This window comes from Cervus elaphus, chromosome X (genome assembly GCF_910594005.1).
Source record: "Cervus elaphus chromosome X, mCerEla1.1, whole genome shotgun sequence".
NCBI lineage: Eukaryota > Metazoa > Chordata > Mammalia > Artiodactyla > Cervidae > Cervus > Cervus elaphus.
The window spans coordinates 159,063,142-159,082,462 of record NC_057848.1 but is presented as its reverse complement, the minus strand read 5'-3'; the positions used below and the strand labels follow the sequence as shown (position 1 = coordinate 159,082,462).

Below are 19,321 nucleotides of genomic sequence, written 5' to 3'. Positions count from 1 at the left end.
TGTAACATTATTTTGATTGTGCAAAACCATCTTGGTTATAACGGGGCATCTGAAAGCACAATGAGTACAAACGCCTGCTTTATCTCCTAAACGAAAAGCTTTTTAAATTTTTGGATATGACACATTGAGTCTTGTCACTTTGTGTAAGTTAGCACTTCTGCTTATAGGAGGTTCTGCCACTGGGACGCGCGCACGGTAGCAGCGCACAGCCTCCTGAGACTGGCAAGGTCAGCTGAGGGTTTGACTTACTTGCCATCAACTGCTGTAATCGCAAAATAGATGGATATTGCTCATTCTTGCGTAATATTGACTCCATGCACCTAAAATAGGCTTTAAAGACTTAGTATGGTTCGATGCTCCCTTTACCGTTTAAATGATTTTTGTTATTTAGGTTTATGTGCATAAACACATCATCATCCATCCAGCCTTCACAGCCTTCAGGGTGGGCACATCAGGCCTTAGATGCTGCCCGAGAACCTCTGGCAAAGCTCGTGAACATGTAACGTGCTTCTCAGAAAGCCTTGCCTCTGTGCTTGGTAGAGCGCACACTCTGAAGTGTGCTGTGAGAAAGATCTGATTTAGCAGGATTATTCATTGTCCCCCTGGGAACTTGGATCCTCTTAATTTGGGCCTGTGGGAAGGGGAGTGGGCAACGGGTGACAACTAGAGGCACTTACAACTGGAAAGCCAGTGTCCGCTGAGGATGCTACAGGAAGAAGAAAAAGCACCAGAAAGTTCTGTTGCCCTGAGCGCATCAGTGCATTGGTGCAGCGCCGTCAACTCCTGCGTGCTCGCTCGGTCATGTCCAACTCTGCCACCCCACGGACTGTAGCCCACCAGCCTCCTCTGTCCAGGGGACTTCCCAGGCAAGAACACTGGAGTGGGTTGCCAGTTCCTTCTCTCAGCTCGTGAGGTCCATTCTAATCCCCGGGGGTCTTGGTACCACACAAGACCCCGAGCCAGCAGGTCTGGTGGGGGGGCCTGAGTCCCTGCATATCCAACCGCTTAATTCTCTTTCCTTTTATGAAGCTCCCTTTCGTGAAGCTCATGTATTTTTATGCACAGTATAACTTGTCAGCTGACGCCCAAGCATATGATAAATACTGAAAAACTTCCCATCAAACAGGTTAAAATTATTTTGCCCTTTAAAAGAATAATACTTCAGGGAATTCCCTGATGACCTAGTGGTTACGATTCTGGGCTTGCCCTGCTGTGGCCTCAAGTTCAATCCATGGTCAGGGAAGTGAGATCCTGTAAGCCCCACAGTACAGCCAGAAAAAGAAAAGAAAAAAAAAAAAAAAAAAGAAGAATAACACTTCAGTTACCTGTGTAATTTACAAAAGCAGAACATTTCACCCACTGATGGATCCATAAAACTGTAGCCTAACTGTATTTTTGTGCTGCATATAGGAGCTCCAGTGGTGCAATTGGTTAATCTACTTATACCCTGTGTATAAGATCTTATTTTATCCTTTTATTTTCACAGGGTAACATACAATTAAGCATTGAGACTGTCATGTAAAACTAATAGCAACAACTAACATTTCTATTTTCATTTTAGGTTTTGAATTTTTTAAGATTTTATTTATTTATTTATGACTGCACTGGATCTTTGTTGCTGCACAGTTTTTTTTAAATGTATTTATTTTAATTGGAGGATAATTACTTCACAATATTGTGACGGTTTCTGTCATACATCAACATGAATGGACCACAGGTATACATGTGTCCCCCCCCCCATCCTGAACTCCCCCGTCCTGAACCCCGCTCCCTCCCCACCCCATCCCTCTAGGTTGTCCCAGAGCACCTGCTTTGGATGCCCTTCTTCATACTTCAAACTCCCACTGGCTATCTATTTTACATATGGTAATGTATCTGTCTCAAAGCTGTTCTCTCAAATCATTCCACCCTCTCCTCCCACTGAGTCCAAAAGTCTGTTCTTTACTTCTGTGTCTCATCTGCTGCCCTGTAGGTAAGATCCAGGTGGTGCTAGTGGTAAAGAATCTGCCTGCCAAGGTAGGAGACATGAGAGATACAGCTATGATCCCTGGGTCAGGAAGCTCCCCTGGAGGAGGGAATGGCAATCCACTCCAGTATTCTTGCCTGGAGAATCCCATGGACAGAGGAGCCTGGTAAGCTACAGTCCCTAGGGTCACACAGAGTCAGACACGACTGAAGCTACTTAGTGTGTGTGCTCCTTTGCTGCCCTGCACATACGACCATAGGTACCATCTTCCTAGAGTCCATATATATATGTTAATTTATGGTATTTGTCTTTCTTTCTTACTTCACTGTGTACAATAGGCTCTGAGTCCATCCACCTGATTAGAACTGACTCAAATGCTTTTTATAAATGAGTAATATTCCATTGTGTAGATGTACCACAGCTTCCTTATCCATTCCTCTGCCCATGGACATGTAGGTTGCTTCCATGTCCTAGCTATTGTAAACAGTGCTGCAGTGAACATTGGGGCACACGTGTCTTTTTCAATTCTGGTTTTCTCAGGGCATATGTCCAGTAGTGGGATTCCTGGGTTGTATGCTGGTTTTATTCCTAGTTTTCTAAGGAATCGCCATACTGTTCTCCACAGTGGTTGTATCAGTTTGCATTCCCTCCAACAGTGGGTTCCCACTTCTTCACACCCTCTCCAGCATTCATTGTTAGCAGACTTTTTGATGGTGGCCATTCTGACTGGTGTGAGATCATAGCTCATGGTGGTTTTGATTTGCATTTCTCTAATAATGAGCGATGTTGAGCATCTTTTCATGTGTTTATTAGCCATCTGTAGGTCTTCCCTTGGAGAAATGTCTGCTTAGGTCTTCTGCCCACTGTTTGATTGGGTTATTCATTTTTCTGGTATTGAGCTGCATGAACCGCTTGTATGTTTTGGAGATTGTCAGTTGTTTTGTTTGCTATTATTTCCTCCCATTCTGAGGGCTGTCCTCTCACTTGCTTAGTTTCCTTCATTGCACAACAAGCTTTCAAGTTCAGCCAGTTCCCATCTGTTCACCTTTGTTTTTATTTCCATTACTCTGGGAGGTGGATCATAGAGGATCTTGCTGTGATTTATGTCGGAGAGTGCACTGCACAGGCTTTCTTTAGGTGCGATGAGCAGGGGCTACTCTCTGCTTGCAGTACGCAGGCTTCTCATTGTGGTGGCTCCTCTTGTTGCAGAGCATGGGCTCTAGACATGGGCTCAGTAGTTGTGGCACAGGGGCTTAGCTGGTCTGCAGCATGTGGGGTCTTCCCGGATCAGGGATCGAACCCGTCTCCTGCATTGGCAGGTGGATTCTTTACCACTGAGCCACCACGGAAGCCCCAGGTTTTTAACTTTCTCTGAAACCTTTCCTTTTTTATGTTTATTCAACATTCGTCAATAAGAATTTGAGTGCATGTCCTAAGAGCCAACTACTGTCATATTCTGAGCTGCTTATATCTAGGATTTTTAACTACTTAAAAACATTTAACATTTGTTTCCCTACAGCAAACTCTATAGTCTTAAAATTTTTCCTTTCAACAGGATTGCCTCAAAAGTTGCCAGACACCACCTCTGAGTAATCAGCAACCGCAGACCCACAAGTGGAAGTCTCTTGATAATGGTGTCAGTGGTTTCATCGAATACAACCCAAGTGATTCTGTTAGGGGAAGCACACTGATTGAAACCGCCCACCCTGGCCAGGCACCATAGTAACCATTTGCATGAGTTGTTTTATGACAGGAGATCCTGGTAAGGAATACGAAACTAATAAGCCACCACCAACCGGAAGAGTTCGGGAAAGGTCGAAAGGAGACACCGCGTGTCCATCCACTTCCCAGAATCTCTCTCGCTAGCATCCATCTTGGCTGAGCGATGCGTGTGCCACCAGGAGAGACTCTGAACTAGAATGATTGGCCAAAGACCACCCGGAAACTAATCCCATCACCGTAAAACCGAGACTGCGCACCACTCGGCAGAGCAGTTCTCCTGGGTTCCCTCAGCCTCCTGCTCTCCACCCGGGTGCCCTTTCCCAATAAAATCTCTTGCTTTATCAGCACATGTGTCTCCTCGGGCAATTCATTTCTGAGTGTTAGACAAGGGCCCAGTGTCGGGCCCTGGACGGGGTCCCCCTTCCTACAGCAATTCTAGCTGGGAAAGTCTGGCTTCTTTGAGGGGGCATATCCCAAAATACAAACCTAAACAGCTAATTCTTGTTGACTATATCTGCCAGGGAACTATAGACTATAATTTTTTTTACTTTATTTTTTTTAGTTTTTATTTTTTTTCCATTTATTTTTAGTAGTTGAATGCTGATTACTTTACAATATTGTAGTGGCTTTTGCCATACATTGACATGAATAGCCATGGATTTACATGTATTCCCCATCCCGATTCCCCCTCCCACCTCCCTCTCCACCCGATCCCTGGATGCCATGATCTTTGTTTTCTGAATGTTGCACTTTAAGCCAACTTTTTCATTTTCCCCTTTCACTTTCATCAAGAGGCTCTTTAGTTCTTCTTCACTTTCTGCATGAGGGTGGTGTCATCTGCATATCTGAGGTTATTGATATTTCTCCCAGCAATCTTGATTCCAGCTTGTGCTTCTTCCAGCCCAGCGTTTCTCATGATGTACTCTGCATATAAGGTAAATAAGCAGGGTGACAATATACAGCCTTGATGTACTCCTTTTCCTATTTGGAACCAGCCTGTTGTTCCATGTCCAGTTCTAACTGTTGCTTCCTGACCTGCATACAGACTTCTCAAGAGGCAGGTCAGGTGGTCTGGTATTCCCATCTCTTTCAGAATTTTCCACAGTTTATTGTGATCCACACAGTCAAAGGCATAGTCAATAAACAGAAATAGATGGTTTTCTGGAACTCTCTTGCTTTTTCGATGATCCAGCGGATGTTGGCAATGTGATCTCTGGTTCCTCTGCCTTTTCTAAAACTAGCTTTAAAAGTTGGCTTAAAACTCAAAATTCAGAAAATGAAGATCATGGCATTTGGTCCCATCACTTCATGGCAAATAGACGGGGAAACAATGGAAACAGTGACAGATTTTATTTTCTTGGGCTCCAAAATCACTGTGAACAGTGACTGCAGCCTTGAAAATAAAAGACACTTGCTCCTTGGAAGAAAAACTATGACCAACCTAGACAGTGTATTAAAAAGCAGACATTTTTTTCCCTCAGAGGTGTGTGTAGTCAAAGCAATGGTTTTTCCCATAGTCATGTATGAATGTGAGAGCTGGACAATCAAAAAGTCTAGTTCAGTTCAGTTCAGTCACTTAGTCGTGTCCAACTCTTTGCGACCCCATGTACAGCAGAACGCCAGGCCTCTCTGTCCATCAGCAACTCCCGGAGTTTACTCAAACTCATGCCCATCGAGTCGGTGATGCCATCCAGCCATTTCATCATCCTCTGTTGTCCCCTTCTCCTCCTGCCCCCAATCCCTCCCAGCATCTAATGCCAAAGAATTGATGCCTTCAAACTGTGATGCTGAAAAAGACTCTTGAGAGTCCCTTGGACAGCAGGGACAGAGATCAAATCAGTCAATCCTAAAGGAAATCAACCCTGAATATTCATTGGAAGGACTGATGCTGAAGCTGAAGCTGAAGCTCCAGTACTTTGGCTACTTGATGGGAAGAGCCGACTCATTGGAAAAGACCCTAGTTTTGGGAAAGATTGAAGGCAGAAGGAGAAGGGGACGACAGAGGATGAGATGGTTGCATGGCATCACTGTCTCAATGAATAGGAATTTGAGCGGAGTCTGGGAGATGGTGAAGGACAGGGAAGCCTGGTGTGCTACAGTCCATGGGGTTGCAAAGAGTCGGACAGGACTGAGCAACTGAACAGCATAGTACCACATTCTACCTCCACATTTATGATTACATTTGGTATTATTAAGCTCCTTACAGCACGGCACACTAAATTAATTAGTCTTCATTGGTAAATGTTGTTGTTTAGTTACTAAGTCATGTCCATCTCTTTTGCCACCCCATGGACTGTAGGCCACCAGGTTCCTCCATCCATGGGATTTCCCAGACAAGCATACTGTAGTGGGTTGCCATTTCCTTCTCCAGGGGATCTTCCTGACCCAGGAGTCAAACTTGCATCTCTTGAGTCAACTGTATTGCACACGGATTCTTTACCACTGAACCACCATTAAGCCCTCATTGGCAAATACAGAATATTAAACATTCAAACTGATTAGCCCTTAAGATAAATATAATGTTGCTAGTGATATCTAACGATGACATTAGATAAATTGGTGTAAACCTACCTCAGAAATCCAAGTCTTCCATTCTGTTGTTGCAGAACCATTAATTGAGAAACCAAGCACCACACTCAATGCAGAAAAACAACCTACATTGCAAAAGATTCTCCTTCAGGCTAAGTCCTTCTAGGACCACACTGCAGCCATAACTTGGTTCCTCTAAATGGATTAATTACCTATTTGATCCTGATAATCCTGTAGCTTAATTCCAGCCTCACTTTGATATTTCAGTAAAGATTATCCTTCTTGCCTCAACTTTTATTTTTTTTTCCTATCTTAGCTTTTCCTTGATCCTTTGACTACAAGTGCTTGTTGACAAGGCACAATATATATGAAAAAACTTGGTCTCTTTTAAGTCTTACTTCTATAATTTTTTTAAAAAATACAGTACAATGATGTGTTTGGCTTTTCTAACTACCAAATTGAAGCAATGTAATTACTTAAATTAGATTACTGTTTAATACTCAAAAATATCCTGACAAGAGAGCTGGTGAAACAAGCTGAAATCAGCCAGTGCTTGTCAAGTCACCCTTTATGTATTTGGTCTCAGTCACCAAGGCTGAGCTGACAGATGAATGGCTCTTGTTAGTGGAATACATCTAGGTCACAGTTAAGTCTGCATATGGAGCCAAACATGAGCAGCAGCACTTCCAAATCTCTCAACACTACCATATCACAGGACCAGAGGTAGTGTCCTTAAGAAGTCTCTCTCATTATACAACCCCCCTCCAGTTCCAGAGTCCAAAGCCTCTCCAAATGACAGGACTTAAAAAAAAACTTTTAAAATTGAGGTTTAACACATACATGGTTGTGTGATAGCTAGTCTCATGCCCCTTTCTCAGTCAATACCAATCCCTAACCCAGGAGTAACCACTCTGCTGAGTTCTATAACCATCAGTTAGTTTTGCACATTCTTGAATTTCATTTAAATGGAATTATACTGAAATGACTTAACACACACACACACACACACACACACACACACACACACACTATGTACTCTTCAGTGTCTGGTATCTTTCACTTATCATATTGTCTGTGAGCTTCATTCATGTGGTTGTGATCTCAGTGAGGCAGCAGTGAGTGGTGGCATGAAGTGAGATCTTAATTCCCTGCCCAGGAATTGAACCTGGGTAGCCTGGGCTTCCCTGGTGGCTCAGATGGTAAAGAATCTGCCTGCAATGTAGGAGAACTGGATTTGATCCCTGGGTCCTAATGATTACTTGGAGTAGGAAATGGCAACCCACTCTAGTATTCTTGCCTAGAGAATCCCCATGGACAGAGAAGCCTGGTGGGCTACAGTCCAGGGGGTTGCATACAATTGGATACAACAGAGTGACTTAGCACAGCACAACATAGCCTGGATGAGAACCAGGAATCTTAGCCACCAGAACAGCAAGAGCTAGAGACTAGAAGCTAATTTTCCCTGGATCTTTGCCTTCAGTGAAAAATGCATTTATCACAGAGGCAGAAACTGTAAATGCAAGTATAAAGTTTGTTATTAAAGACACAGTATAACAACAAGTGGGAGAGCACATAGAGAAATGGTTTGTAGTTTAGCAGGAGCAAGGCAGAGATGCATACTCGGAGAGAAAGGATGTGGGTGTCCACCGCCCGCCCCCCACCCCAGCCTTGTGAGGAGGAGCACAGTAAAGAGGCAGCTAAGTCATTTATATAAGGCAGTTTTTCCAGGTCTTTGTCTTCCTTCCGGCCAATTATCTGATTTCTTTTTCCACATCTGACCTACCCTGGGACCTTCCTCTGGGTGCACACACATCCCTCAGTCAAGATGGAAGTGAAGGCTTCTGGAAGGAACAAGACTCATTATGGCCTGGAGTTATCCCTTAACTTTTGACCCACAAGGAGTCTTACTGTGCAGTGTAGTGTCTCCCTTGTCCCAAGAGAATGGGGAGTGGAGATCTCTTAATCCTTTACTCAAACAGGATTTTGCCCCTCTTTGTCCTTGCCATGACTATTACCTTGACTATCACCATGACTATTACCTTAAGGTGTTTACAAGAAACAAACACTGGCTATTTACCCTGTTTCTGTTGTTTCTTTCATTTCAGAGGTCAAACTGGAGGCTGATTGTAAATGCCTTAACTGGAGCCCATCTATCTCTTGTCTCAGGAAATGCTAACAGTTGTAAGTATCCAGCCTGAAGCCCACTTCTTTGTGCCCCAAGAAATGCATATAGGAGGCCAGATGTAAATATCTAACCTGGAGCCTATCTATCTCCTCCATCAGTTGGAGTTAGCAGGAATTTGTTCTTTTTTTTTTTTTTTTTTGCTGTATGGTTTTCCATTTGTATGAATACACCATACTTTGTTTATTCATTATATTGTTAATGGACATTTGAGTTGTTTCCAGTTTTTGGCTATTATGAATAGAGCTATTTTAAATATCCTTGTATAAGCCTTTCTACAGATGGCTAACAAACACATGAAAAGATGCTCAACATCGCTCATTATCAGCCGGTCAGAATGGCTGCTATCAAAAAGTCTACAAACAATAAATGCTAGAGATGGTGTGGAGAAAAAGGAACCTTCTTACACTGTTGGTGGGAATGCAAACTAGTACAGCCACTATGGAGAACAGTGAGGAGATTCCTTAAAAAACTGGAAACAGAACTGCCATACAACCCAGCAATCCCACTGCTGGGCATACACACCGAGGAAACCAGAATTGAAAGAGACGCATGTACCCCAATGTGCATCGCAGCACTGTTTACAATAGCCAGGACATGGAAGCAACCTAGATGTCCAGTGGCAGATGAATGGATAAGAAAGCCGTGGTACATATACACAATGGAATATTACTCAGCTATTAAAAAGAATGCATTTGAATCAGTTCTAATGAGGTGGATGAAACTGGAGCCTATTATACAGAGCGAAATAAGTCAGAAAGAAAAACACCAATACAGTATATTAACATATATATATGGAATTTAGAAAGATGGTAATGATGACCCTATATCCGAGACTGCAAAAGAGACACAGATGTAAAGAACAGACTTTTGGACTCTGTGGGAGAAGGCGAAGGTGGGATGATTTGAGAGAATAGCACTGAAACATGTATATTATCATATGTGAAATAGATCACCAGTCCAGGTTCGATGCATGAGACAGGGTGCTCAGGGCTGGTGCACTGGGATGACCCTGAGGAATGGGATGGGGAGGGAGGTGGGAGGGGGGTTCAGGATGAAGAACACATGTACACCCATGGCTGATTCATGTGAATGTATGGCAAAACCCACTACAATATTGTAAAGTAATTAGCCTCCAATTAAAATAAATTAATTAATTTTTAAAAATAAATAAAATGTTCTAGTTTATAAAAAATTAAAAAAATAAATATTCTTGTATAAGCCTTTTGGTAGCCCTATGCACTATTTTTCTTGGCTTTATATCTAGCTGTGGTATTGTTGAGTCATGGGATGACATATGTTTAACTTTGGTAGATAATGCCAAATAGACTGAATATTATGTGAATAAATTTCTTATTTACTGTAATGAATGGTACATCTATCCATCCATCATGTGCTCAGTCGTGTCTGACTCTTTGTGACCTTATAGACTGTAGCCCACCAGTCTCCTCTGTCCATGGGATCTCTGAGGCAAGAATACTGGAGTGGGTTGTCATTTTCTCCTCCAGGGGATCTTCCTGACCCAGAAATCGAACCCATATCTCCTGTGTCTCCTGCATTGCAGGTGGATTCTTTACCACTTGAGCCATCAGAGAAACCCCCAAATGGAACATCAGGGACATTTAAATAAGAGACCCCCTGCTTACTTGTCTTTCTCCCCCACTTGACTTAAATCTCCATGAGAACATGAATCATGTTTATCGCCTTCATGTAGTATAGTGTCCACTGTAGCAGGGGCATAGTACCTATTTTTTGGAAAAAAAAGAATAAGATGTTTCAGTTTAACACTGAGCAACATACCCTTAAGAATGTTTTTTAGGTACTTTGGTGAATCAGTGGAAGAGGAAAAGATTAATTTTTTTTGGAAACTCCCCAAAGAATTCTTTATAATCACTTGTCTGTAGCCATGTGGATAGAGATTTCATAAACCTTCTACTAGATTTTCAGTCTTGTGTAGATACACTCAGAGTAAAATGATAAAATTCTTACACTATAGGACTCTTTAATCTGGGGGTTGTGGATGGGTTTTTTGAGGGCCTGAAATTGAATAGAAAAATCTGTATGCTATTAGATATATCACTCAGAAGTCTTGGCTACAAGTGAAGCCCAAATAGGACTGACAAATAACAAAGGGGATTTGATGGCAGGATCTTGGTTTGGCTCATGAAGTTCAAGAAAGACATGCATAACCATGCTGCAGAAGGGCACAACCAAGGAAGCTTGGAGTCTGGGGCCATAATCCATGCCAGCACAGAGATACTTCATGTCCATCTGGCTTGAAGGCATCTGACTGGCAGAACCCAAAGCACATCTGAAATTCTAGCTGCAGGTGAATCTAGAAAATGTAGTTTTTAGCTTCCAGTTTCTACAGACCATTCTAATTCTACAGAATCCTAAAAGAATGTTGTAATAGTTCATAGGATTTTTTTTTCTTTAAGACTCCAGGCATGGTGTCAAAATCTCTCTCAACTCAGCATTGTGTTGCCAATGGCACTAACTTAGATAGATCTACAGTTGTCATCCATGTACCATATCATGTTGCTCCCAGACCTCTAATGCAAAACTCTTACTTTATTAAGAAAAAAAATATGCAAAACTTTGGAATAGGCGAAACAATGGCTGCGTTCCCTTTTAATATATTGGAACGCTGTTTATAGCATGATTTCCTATAATGGATAACATAACTGTGTCCCAGAAAGGCAAACCACAAACTTGCAACAAACCCTGCTTCAACTCAAATTGTTTTAACATCAACCCATTCAGATCCATGTGTTCTAAGGTTCAGCAACTTGTGTGGTTTACAAATTCTGACACATGTTCATTCCCTGCCTAGACCAGCCTTAGAACCATCTGAGCCCAGGCCCAAAGCTCCACACTGTATGTAGCTTCTCTAACTTCCTTCTTTTAAGTCACTACTGAGACTTTGTGAACTTGGGGCTCTTGCTTACTCAGCAAGTTTAATAAACCTGCTTTATCTGATCAAGGGGTGGCTCTAGTGGTCTTTGTGGGAGCTTTGACAAATTCTATACACGCCATATTGCTGTACAGTGTCAGTGACAAAAATAATAAATTTAGTGACAAGTTTGATGTCCTTTATTTAAGGGAAAACAATCTATGGATTGGGGGAATACAGCACGTCATAAGCAGTGGAGCACACTTCCCAAGGGATTTGGGCAAGAGCACATTTTAGATAGCAGTAGAGGCAGCAACGCAGAAACAGGGCATGGTTGGCTAGGCACTCAGCGATTTCCTAGTAAGGTTACCACATCCTGTTTTCTAAGGTAAGATGAACTAGCTAAATCTGAGCTGGGGGATTGTGATTAGTGTCTATTAGGTTTCCTAGGCAGTGAAGTGCTTTCCTCAAGTGCAGGCTGACTTAGGTTGAGATTTTTGATGTGAGTTGGGCCATTGGAGCAGCCTCCATTGAGGGAGGAAAGGAACAGGCCAAGCTGACTCCATCTTGAAAAAGAAGGAAACTCCATCTTGCACTTTCAGTGAGCTTTGGACTATGTGCCTGGTAGCCATGGGGATAACATACATATGGCCAAACTGGCCTCCCGGACTGATAAACACCAGATTCCATACAAAGATTTCCTATCACCAAAAAGAATGTAATCCCCTATGTAGTCAATCACCTTTGTAATCTTTATGGCACCCATTGGTGTAGGCTACAGCTGACCTTCTGATTATGAATCATGGCTGTAACCTGATTGTATCTCCCTTTAACACTTTCCAGGCTAGGTTTAAGGAATCTGGGGATGTGGGCTTGAGCAGTACACTTAAGGTATATAAGGTTTTCACAAAAGTTGTTCAGGGTCCTTGGCTAAGAAGACCTTGGGCCTGCCGGTATAATAAACTGCACTCCACTATCTGCATTGTCCTTCTGAGTGAGTTTGTTTCCCGGAACACATGGCTACAACACCATTACGTGGGTCCCAATTCAAATTTTCTTTATCAATAGAAAGCAAAGAGTGGAAAAGACAAAACAAGAACATCCCTCAAATACAGCTTGAAGGTTCCAATTAGCATAGACTTTGTGAAAATTAAGCAGAAACCTCAGTTAAATGGAGTCAGGAGGCCAGAAGAGGGAACTCTCAGGCATGTATCAGTCAATATCAATACAGATCCCAACAGGAAGAGACATATTTTGCATCTCCAGCAAGAAATGACAGTCCTACCAAGTGCAGGAGGAAGAAAGATTTTCTTCTTGCCTGGCAACATCTCAACCAAAGAGAGACTGTCACAGCTCAGCCAATGAAAATCCACTATACTTCAAACTCTCAGTTTTCTTTATTGGACTTTCACTACTATTTTTTAAATAACAGCTCTTCCCAATTTCCCCTTCTCCTTTATAAGAGTTTTTTCTCCTTTGCTTTACCAGACTTGCATGTGGTTTACCATATTTTCACATCCCAGACTGCAGTTCTTTGCTGTTCCCAAATAAACCTATCTTGCTAGTAAAATAACTGGCTGTTTTATTGTTTTAGGTTAACAACTTCTTGCATTTAGTAATAAATCAACAGGAGTAGCCACCATCCTTAATTTGAGAATAGCCACCTGCTTACATTGGCAGTAGATCCAAATCATGGTTGATTGGTAGAAACTGATATAGAAGGAAAACACTGGGCAAGTATTGAAGGAAGTTTCTCTCCAAACAAACTACCCTGTACCTGCCAGAAAGCATGGGATGATTTTTCTGGTCCTATTTCTCTGCAATATTTGACAGTGTTGATCACGTCCTCCTTAAAATTCCTCTGTAGACTTCCATGACTCTATGCTTTCCTGATCATCTTTCATCCTTTCTGATAATTCTTTCTCAGTTCTAGAGGAGCAGGAAGGTCAAGCAAGATAAGGACTAAGAAGTGACCACTGAGTAGTAGTTATGATGTCATCCAAAATTTTAAGAAAAGCAATCAGGACAGATAGCCAAGAGCAAAGAAAGAGAGACTCTGGGCCTCCATTTCAAAAAGTGTGGGGTTTTACTGCCTTTGTTTTCTTCCTTACTTTTTCCTCTTCCTTGTCTACTTTATTAATTCAGTTCTCCAAGCTGTTGGTATACATTTGCCATGCACAGGTGTTATTCCCAGAGCTGTTGAAATGCAGTGATGACAAGAACCCTCCCAGTCGGCCAGGAGGAGGCATCTAAGATGAGATGCCAAGCACAATGGGAGTCACAGAAACTGTTGAATGCCCCAGGCATCCCCAGGTTACCTGGAGAAATTTGTTTATAAAATTTGAGAGACTTGAACATATTAATGCAGGAAGATAAAAGCTAGAGATATGTACTTTCAAGTTGGTACTTTATAAAATTGAACCTTACCACATTAAGCCAGAGGCATCTATTGTCTAGAAGATCCTAAAGGTTATTACAGCAGGAATGCAAAGACAAACTCTAGCTTTTAATCACCAAAATAGGCTCTAAAACCCAATTCAGAGGTTGTGGTTCAGAATGAAACCCTTATTCCTATACAGTTTACTACCTATATTAACATGCCTTTACTATTCAGGACGACTTAACTCTCCCAGGAACTCTTGCCTAGAAAGATAAAAATGTAAATACCTTTATTGTTCTGTTCAGTCAGACTAACCAACATCTCGATAGATAGCATCAAACAACCCTTTGTTTTCTAAGACTTGATTGAAACACTTCATTGTGTCCATCTAGCCTAAACTACACTTATCATATCACACCAAGTTCTGATCCATAATCCTCATCTAGCCCCTGGAACAAAAGACCAGCCTTAAACCAGAATTGTCAAAACATCTCATAAATACCCCCAATTTCTCTACGACCTGTCGACTTAAAAAAATACAAGAGAGTTGTGATGGGACCAAATGCCATGATCTTCATTTTCTGAATTTTGAGTTTTAAGCCAACTTTTAAAGCTAGTTTTAGAAAAGGCAGAGGAACCAGAGATCACATTGCCAACATCCGCTGGATCATCGAAAAAGCAAGAGAGTTCCAGAAAACCATCTATTTCTGTTTATTGACTATGCCTTTGACTGTGTGGATCACAATAAACTGTGGAAAATTCTGAAAGAGATGGGAATACCAGACCACCTGACCTGCCTCTTGAGAAGTCTGTATGCAGGTCAGGAAGCAACAGTTAGAACTGGACATGGAACAACAGGCTGGTTCCAAATAGGAAAAGGAGTACATCAAGGCTGTATATTGTCACCCTGCTTATTTACCTTATATGCAGAGTACATCATGAGAAACGCTGGGCTGGAAGAAGCACAAGCTGGAATCAAGATTGCTGGGAGAAATATCAATAACCTCAGATATGCAGATGACACCACCCTCATGCAGAAAGTGAAGAAGAACTAAAGAGCCTCTTGATGAAAGTGAAAGGGGAAAATGAAAAAGTTGGCTTAAAGTGCAACATTCAGAAAACAAAGATCATGGCATCCAGGGATCGGGTGGAGAGGGAGGTGGGAGGGGGAATCGGGATGGGGAATACATGTAAATCCATGGCTATTCATGTCAATGTATGGCAAAAGCCACTACAATATTGTAAAGTAATCAGCATTCAACTACTAAAAATAAATGGAAAAAAAATAAAAACTAAAAAAAATAAAGTAAAAAAAATTATAGTCTATAGTTCCCTGGCAGATATAGTCAACAAGAATTAGCTGTTTAGGTTTGTATTTTGGGATATGCCCCCTCAAAGAAGCCAGACTTTCCCAGCTAGAATTGCTGTAGGAAGGGGGACCCCGTCCAGGGCCCGACACTGGGCCCTTGTCTAACACTCAGAAATGAATTGCCCGAGGAGACACATGTGCTGATAAAGCAAGAGATTTTATTGGGAAAGGGCACCCGGGTGGAGAGCAGGAGGCTGAGGGAACCCAGGAGAACTGCTCTGCCGAGTGGTGCGCAGTCTCGGTTTTACGGTGATGGGATTAGTTTCCGGGTGGTCTTTGGCCAATCATTCTAGTTCAGAGTCTCTCCTGGTGGCACACGCATCGCTCAGCCAAGATGGATGCTAGCGAGAGAGATTCTGGGAAGTGGATGGACACGCGGTGTCTCCTTTCGACCTTTCCCGAACTCTTCCGGTTGGTGGTGGCTTATTAGTTTCGTATTCCTTACCAGGATCTCCTGTCATAAAACAACTCATGCAAATGGTTACTATGGTGCCTGGCCAGGGTGGGCGGTTTCAATCAGTGTGCTTCCCCTAACAGAATCACTTGGGTTGTATTCGATGAAACCACTGACACCATTATCAAGAGACTTCCACTTGTGGGTCTGCGGTTGCTGATTACTCAGAGGTGGTGTCTGGCAACTTTTGAGGCAATCCTGTTGAAAGGAAAAATTTTAAGACTATAGAGTTTGCTGTAGGGAAACAAATGTTAAATGTTTTTAAGTAGTTAAAAATCCTAGATATAAGCAGCTCAGAATATGACAGTAGTTGGCTCTTAGGACATGCACTCAAATTCTTATTGACGAATGTTGAATAAACATAAAAAAGGAAAGGTTTCAGAGAAAGTTAAAAACCTGGGGCTTCCGTGGTGGCTCAGTGGTAAAGAATCCACCTGCCAATGCAGGAGACGGGTTCGATCCCTGATCCGGGAAGACCCCACATGCTGCAGACCAGCTAAGCCCCTGTGCCACAACTACTGAGCCCATGTCTAGAGCCCATGCTCTGCAACAAGAGGAGCCACCACAATGAGAAGCCTGCGTACTGCAAGCAGAGAGTAGCCCCTGCTCATCGCACCTAAAGAAAGCCTGTGCAGTGCACTCTCCGACATAAATCACAGCAAGATCCTCTATGATCCACCTCCCAGAGTAATGGAAATAAAAACAAAGGTGAACAGATGGGAACTGGCTGAACTTGAAAGCTTGTTGTGCAATGAAGGAAACTAAGCAAGTGAGAGGACAGCCCTCAGAATGGGAGGAAATAATAGCAAACAAAACAACTGACAATCTCCAAAACATACAAGCGGTTCATGCAGCTCAATACCAGAAAAATGAATAACCCAATCAAACAGTGGGCAGAAGACCTAAGCAGACATTTCTCCAAGGGAAGACCTACAGATGGCTAATAAACACATGAAAAGATGCTCAACATCGCTCATTATTAGAGAAATGCAAATCAAAACCACCATGAGCTATGATCTCACACCAGTCAGAATGGCCACCATCAAAAAGTCTGCTAACAATGAATGCTGGAGAGGGTGTGAAGAAGTGGGAACCCACTGTTGGAGGGAATGCAAACTGATACAACCACTGTGGAGAACAGTATGGCGATTCCTTAGAAAACTAGGAATAAAACCAGCATACAACCCAGGAATCCCACTACTGGACATATGCCCTGAGAAAACCAGAATTGAAAAAGACACGTGTGCCCCAATGTTCACTGCAGCACTGTTTACAATAGCTAGGACATGGAAGCAACCTACATGTCCATGGGCAGAGGAATGGATAAGGAAGCTGTGGTACATCTACACAATGGAATATTACTCATTTATAAAAAGCATTTGAGTCAGTTCTAATCAGGTGGATGGACTCAGAGCCTATTGTACACAGTGAAGTAAGAAAGAAAGACAAATACCATAAATTAACATATATATATGGACTCTAGGAAGATGGTACCTATGGTCGTATGTGCAGGGCAGCAAAGGAGCACACACACTAAGTAGCTTCAGTCGTGTCTGACTCTGTGTGACCCTAGGGACTGTAGCTTACCAGGCTCCTCTGTCCATGGGATTCTCCAGGCAAGAATACTGGAGTGGATTGCCATTCCCTCCTCCAGGGGAGCTTCCTGACCCAGGGATCATAGCTGTATCTCTCATGTCTCCTACCTTGGCAGGCAGATTCTTTACCACTAGCACCACCTGGATCTTACCTACAGGGCAGCAGATGAGACACAGAAGTAAAGAACAGACTTTTGGACTCAGTGGGAGGAGAGGGTGGAATGATTTGAGAGAACAGCTTTGAGACAGATACATTACCATATGTAAAATAGATAGCCAGTGGGAGTTTGAAGTATGAAGAAGGGCATCCAAAGCAGGTGCTCTGGGACAACCTAGAGGGATGGGGTGGGGAGGGAGCGGGGTTCAGGACGGGGGAGTTCAGGATGGGGGGGGGGACACATGTATACCTGTGGTCCATTCATGTTGATGTATGACAGAAACCGTCACAATATTGTGAAGTAATTATCCTCCAATTAAAATAAATACATTTAAAAAAAACTGTGCAGCAACAAAGATCCAGTGCAGTCATAAATAAATAAATAAAATCTTAAAAAATTCAAAACCTAAAATGAAAATAGAAATGTTAGTTGTTGCTATTAGTTTTACATGACAGTCTCAATGCTTAATTGTATGTTACCCTGTGAAAATAAAAGGATAAAATAAGATCTTATACACAGGGTATAAGTAGATTAACCAATTGCACCACTGGAGCTCCTATATGCAGCACAAAAATACAGTTAGGCTACAGTTTTATGGATCCATCAGTGGGTGAAATGTTCTGCTTTTGTAAATTACACAGGTAACTGAAGTGTTATTCTTCTTTTTTTTTTTTTTTTTTCTTTTCTTTTTCTGGCTGTACTGTGGGGCTTACAGGATCTCACTTCCCTGACCATGGATTGAACTTGAGGCCACAGCAGGGCAAGCCCAGAATCGTAACCACTAGGTCATCAGGGAATTCCCTGAAGTATTATTCTTTTAAAGGGCAAAATAATTTTAACCTGTTTGATGGGAAGTTTTTCAGTATTTATCATATGCTTGGGCGTCAGCTGACAAGTTATACTGTGCATAAAAATACATGAGCTTCACGAAAGGGAGCTTCATAAAAGGAAAGAGAATTAAGCGGTTGGATATGCAGGGACTCAGGCCCCCCCACCAGACCTGCTGGCTCGGGGTCTTGTGTGGTACCAAGACCCCCGGGGATTAGAATGGACCTCACGAGCTGAGAGAAGGAACTGGCAACCCACTCCAGTGTTCTTGCCTGGGAAGTCCCCTGGACAGAGGAGGCTGGTGGGCTACAGTCCGTGGGGTGGCAGAGTTGGACATGACCGAGCGAGCACGCAGGAGTTGACGGCGCTGCACCAATGCACTGATGCGCTCAGGGCAACAGAACTTTCTGGTGCTTTTTCTTCTTCCTGTAGCATCCTCAGCGGACACTGGCTTTCCAGTTGTAAGTGCCTCTAGTTGTCACCCGTTGCCCACTCCCCTTCCCACAGGCCCAAATTAAGAGGATCCAAGTTCCCAGGGGGACAATGAATAATCCTGCTAAATCAGATCTTTCTCACAGCACACTTCAGAGTGTGCGCTCTACCAAGCACAGAGGCAAGGCTTTCTGAGAAGCACGTTACATGTTCACGAGCTTTGCCAGAGGTTCTCGGGCAGCATCTAAGGCCTGATGTGCCCACCCTGAAGGCTGTGAAGGCTGGATGGATGATGATGTGTTTATGCACATAAACCTAAATAACAAAAATCATTTAAACGGTAAAGGGAGCATCGAACCATACTAAGTCTTTAAAGCCTATTTTAGGTGCATGGAGTCAATATTACGCAAGAATGAGCAATATCCATCTATTTTGCGATTACAGCAGTTGATGGCAAGTAAGTCAAACCCTCAGCTGACCTTGCCAGTCTCAGGAGGCTGTGCGCTGCTACCGTGCGCGCGTCCCAGTGGCAGAACCTCCTATAAGCAGAAGTGCTAACTTACACAAAGTGACAAGACTCAATGTGTCATATCCAAAAATTTAAAAAGCTTTTCGTTTAGGAGATAAAGCAGGCGTTTGTACTCATTGTGCTTTCAGATGCCCCGTTATAACCAAGATGGTTTTGCACAATCAAAATAATGTTACAGTGCTGGAAGCTTCAATAGCACATCTACTAAACTCGAATGATACAGAGATTAGCATGGCCCCTGCGCAGGGATGACACACAAATTCGAAGAAGTGTTCCATATTTTT

At 42.7% G+C, this 19,321-nt stretch overlaps 1 non-coding gene across 1 annotated transcript; it reads left to right on the top strand.

Moving 5' to 3' along the window:
* Nucleotides 1-19,214: 19,214 nt before the first annotated feature.
* Nucleotides 19,215-19,321, top strand: LOC122691041. Its single transcript, XR_006340289.1, has one exon. It is a non-coding gene; the product is annotated as a U6 spliceosomal RNA (small nuclear RNA).